General features: G+C 47.0%; 1 pseudogene; it reads left to right on the forward strand.

Annotated features, from left to right (window-relative positions):
- The first annotated feature begins 314 nt into the window (after positions 1 to 314).
- LOC103274661 lies at positions 315 to 829 on the forward strand (annotated as a pseudogene).
- Positions 830 to 5,033: the final 4,204 nt, after the last annotated feature.

The following is a 5,033-nucleotide window of genomic DNA, read 5'->3' on the forward strand; positions in this document are numbered from 1 at the left end:
AGAGCACAACAACGTGGAAAGGTGAAAAGAGTCTATGTTGTTTGAGCTATTGAACTCATCAGCCCTGAAGCTGCCTTACCTTGGGAACTCTTGCTAAGTGAGATAATAAGAGCGCATTCGGTGGTCCCGCGGATCTGTCTCTTGCTTCCACAGTGTGTAGACGAACAGACCTGGAGACTCCCTCTCTTCCAGCCTCCCACTGCCCTCCGATCTCCTCTCCACTTGCAACCTCTGAGACCACCTTCTCAGCCACCTCCTGTTTGTGGGACCAGCACCCACCGTTTTTGCGGTTAGCTCCTTCTTGCCGACCAACCATGAGCTCCCAGGTTCGCCTGAATTATTCCACCGAGGTGAAGGCAGCCGTCCACCAAATGGCTGATTGGCATCTGCGGGCCTCCTATACCTACCTCTCTCTGAGCTGCTATTTCAACCACGACGATGTGGCTCTGGAAGGCGTGGGCCACTTCATCCCTGAATTGACAGAGGAGAAGCGTGAGGGTGTCGAGCGTCTCTTGAAGGTGCAAAACCAGTATGGCGGCCGCACCCTCTTCCAGGATATCCAGAAGCCCTCTCTAGATGAGTGGGGTAAAACCCTGGATGCCATGAAAGCTGCCATGACCTTGGAGAACAGCCTGAACCAAGCCCTTTTGGACCTTCATGTCCTGGGATCCACAGACCACCATCTCTGTGACTTCCTGGAGAATCTCTTAGATGGGGAAGTGAAACTCAAGAAGATGGGCGACCACCTGACCAACCTTTGCAGGCTGACGGGGCCGAGCCTGGGCTGGGCAAGTATCTCTTCGAAAGGCTCACCCTCAAGCATGACTAGGAGCCCACCAGCCTCTGGGGGGCCCCTCTCAAAGTATCAGGACTTCTTCTGCCTGAGCCTTCCCCTCCAGTCACTAGGCAGCTTTTTAACTACCCTGGAGCCCTCTCCCAAGCCCTGGACCAAATAAGAATAAAGTTTTTTGCAGCAAAAAGAGAGGGAGAGAGAGAATACATTACCCTACAGATGTAGCCATCTGAAATGTGTTTTCTACTTGTTCCTGTCCAAAGCATCCTGATACATGGTCCCATTAACTTGAAGTCGATTATTATATATATATTTTTTTAATCAGAGTCTCACTTTGTCACCCAGGCTGAAGTACAGTGGCATGATTGCAGCCACCACAACCTTGACTTGCTGGGCTCAGGCAACCCTTCTACCGCAGTCTTCCAAGTAGCTTGGACTACAGGTATGAGCCACCACACCCGGGTAATATTTTGATTTCTTGTAGAGATGAGGTCTCACTATGTTGCCCAGGCTGGTCTCAAACGCTTGGACTTGGGCAATCCTCTCACCTTGACTTCCCAAAGTGCTGGGATTACAGGAAGGAGTAAGCTACCATGCCCAGCCCTGAAGTATATTTTTAATGTTCTGGTTTAATCATATAAATAATCACAAGATTAAGTTGTCTTTCTCTGAAAAGTCTACTTTGCTTTTCAAGGAAGTGGGAGAAAATTTGGGGCATAGTGAGGAGGGGAAGCAGAGTCTTGCTTGGCTGTTGATAAACTGAGACTAGCATTCGTCTGAATGGTTGTTCCTGTGGAGATAAGTGATTGCTTTTTTACATTTTATTTTATTAGAGTGTGTTTATGTGTGTGCTTTGAAGGAGAAGATGCACTTGGAGCATTGTTTGCAAAAGATGAAGAGCTGAAGGAAATAGTGACAGGGATTGCTTTTATGAAGGGTTTTATGGGACTCCGTACATGGGCAGTGGGACCTTTCTTCCACTCCACACAAGGGCACCTGGCCAAGGGGGCTCAGTGGGCATGCAAATCCAGCTCACACTCTTCTCCTGGAGTGAAGTGTCTGGTACTGGCTGCATCTACCTGGAGGAAGCAGTGTATTTTTCTAATCTGTATAATGGTACTCTAAGGGCCAGTGGCCACCTTCCAGGCAATATTGCTTCAGGGCCAGGTAAAAAAGTGTGGCAGAGAGGTCATGGAACTGGTTAAAAAAAAAAAAAAGACCTATGTCCACATTTAGCCCAAGATTGCTCCAGAAGTCTTTTTCAGAAGTAGGGACTTTGGCAACAGCAGAACAGAGCTTCTCGGAAGAGATGTTCTTACTATCTCAAAGACCATGCTCTTGTTTCTGTAAATTGCTTTAAACATTTCATCATAGGTCAGGTATGATTATATATGTGCTAGTGGGTTCAAATGTCATCTCTGAGCACATCAGTTGTCCTGATCAAGCATACGTATTCCGGGGTGATCGGCTGGCTTTACATCAGAAGGGCCAAAAGAAACGCTTCTGACATTCATATTTCCATCAATGCTTTGCCAATTAGAATAGTGAATGTCAGCGATTGCTTTTTAATGATCAAATTAGTGACTTGATGCATGTGATTCATGGTTAAAAATGCATTTTCACTGGTGAAAATAATGGTAGTTAAGATACTGCATCGCCGGGCTCGGTGGCTCAGCCTGTAATCCCGCACTTTGGGAGGCTGAGGTGAGTGGATTGCCTGAGCCCGCGGGTTCAAGACCCGCTTGGACAACTCGGCGAGACCTCATCTCTACAATAAATCAAAAAAAAAAAATTAGCCAGGCGTGGTAGCTCGCGCCTGTAGTTCCAGCTACTTGGAAGGCTGAGGGGGAAGGATCGCCAGAGCCCAGCAGGTCGAGGCTGTGGTGGCTGGGAGCGGCCACTGCACTCCAGTCTGCCAGTCTGGGTGACAGAGTGAGACTCCAACTCAAAAAAAAAAAAAGATACTGCATCAAATATTTTAGAGATAGACTTAAAACATAGCTTGCTGAGGACTAGGATAGGAGGTCATCAGGCAGGTGAGATCAGACATATCAAAATACATCGAGGCTCTGTGGGCAACTCCCTGGGGGTGATAACACGTGATCTGGGTCTTGAAGGATAAGCCAAGTGCCCAGGGTGACGCAGAAGGGCAAAAGGCATTCAAAGTGGCATGGCAGTATGTGCAAGGGATTGCTGTTGTGACTGTGGGAGCCCAAGGGGAGTCTGAAGGGAATTAGACTCTGGCAGCTGGGGAAAAGACTGCACTGGGTGGGAGAGCTTGCAGGGTGGAATGGTGGGGGTAGCATCAGATAAGACTGAAACTCCAGGCAGAGCCCAGATCACAGAGAATATCGAACTTAATCCTGAAGGTGACAGGAAGTCAAAGGATTTTAAACAGAGGAGAAATTCATTACAGAATAGTTCTCTTACAGGCCATCAAGGACAGGCTGCAGCGGAGAAGAAAGGATAGGAGGCGGGGCCGTGGCAGTGGTTTCCGGTGTGATTTTTTTCAAAAGACCCCATTCAGGGATATTTACCCATAATGCCAGTCTACTCCTATACGTAGTCTATCATTAAGAGTTTTAGGTTGAAGTCTCATTATTCTCTAATACTGGTACTTGAATCAGGGAATGCTATTTATCATTCCTGGTAAATCATGTTGCCTGGCGACTGCTCACCTGTTGAAGCAGTAGCCTTTTCTACTTCAAAGAAAAGGCAAACACCGCTGAGATCAAAGAAATCACAGCTCAGCTTTAAGTTTCAAACAGATTTGAAGTCTATAATGAAGACAATAATCTTGAAAGCCTGGCTTTGTTGAGTGTCAAAGGTATTGTCTAAATTCTGAAATCACCAGCACAGTGGCTCATGTCTGTAATTCCAGCACTTTGGGAGACTGAGGTGAGAGGATTGCCTGAGCTCAGGAGTTCGAGGCCAGCCAGTGCAACATGACAAGGTCTCATCTCTACAAAAAATTTTTACAATTTAGCCAGGCATGGTGGTGCATGCCTGTAGTCCCAGCTACTTAGAAGGCTAAGGCAGAAGGATCGCCTGAGCCCAGCAGATCGAAGCTGCAGTGGCTGTAATCATGCCACTGGCTCACAGAAACAAAGAAACAGCGCTTGGTTCATAGAGAAAGAAAGAACTTGGATAAGGGGGGATCATTTAAAGAGGGAAAGGAAAGGGGGCAAAAAGCCAATCATATGTCCTGTCCTGTGGGGTGGAAACTTCCAGAAGAGGCGTAATGGGTCCACCTTTATGTTTTGAGAAACTTGAGAACACTGGGGGTTCTATGCCAGAGGAGACTGTAGGACCCCCAAGAAGTTGGGAGTGGTCAAGCCGTTGCATCCAAGTGGAGTTTGTGGTCCCAGTGGACCAGTCTATATGCTGTATGCAGGGCTCCAGAAGGACCCACAAGTACCGGTAAGGGTTGTGGAAATACTACGAGAACTAGAAGGTCAGAGGAAGTTTGGGCATCTAGAAGAGGAGACCACAGAGCATAGGGCCTTGTAATTAAAGTCTGTAGCCGGAACCCTCAGCTTTAACAGTGACATCCAAATTTCCCGCCAGGACCCATTCATCCTTAACATCAAGGTTAGGAGACAACCCACATACCCTGAAGGATGCGAGCCATCTAGTGGTTGGCTGGGGAAACCCACAGTGGCCCTCTGCCTCCACCCAGGTACCCAAGGAGAAGGGAGACAGCCTTGAGAGCGAATGTAATTGGCAGTTTTCAAGTGGAAGAAACTGAGTTAATTTTTTTTTTAAGATATGAGGCACAATTCGATTAGGTATACAAATGGTCATTGTACAGGTAAAGTTTGCGTCTCCCTTTGGTCCCCACTTTGCCTGGTTTGAATGAGTTAAATTTAATAAGCAATTCTAAGCGTTTTCCTTAGCACGGTCAAAAGGGGAATGGTTCCAAGCAGATGGGCTCAGTTAGAGAAGATAAGGTTGCGGTTTGTATGTGTGTGTGTTTTGCATCTGAGTTGTAGTGTGTAAACTGCTATCCTGCTTAATAGATGTGTGTGAGTACGCACGTGTGTGCTCACACACACGTGCGTGCGCGCGCACACACACACACACACACACGCACTGGTTTTTGAATTCCTTCTCTAACAAAAATCATCATGTCAAAAATATCAACATATCAGATGACATAAAGTACTAGTGATGGCCAGCTTTCAAATGAAAAGGGTGAGGATTCGTGTACTTTATAGCAGGGGAGGCAATAGAGTATGAC

This window comes from Carlito syrichta, unplaced genomic scaffold, assembly GCF_000164805.1.
Source record: "Carlito syrichta isolate Samal-C Ts95f unplaced genomic scaffold, Tarsius_syrichta-2.0.1 Scaffold314847, whole genome shotgun sequence".
Lineage (NCBI taxonomy): Eukaryota > Metazoa > Chordata > Mammalia > Primates > Tarsiidae > Carlito > Carlito syrichta.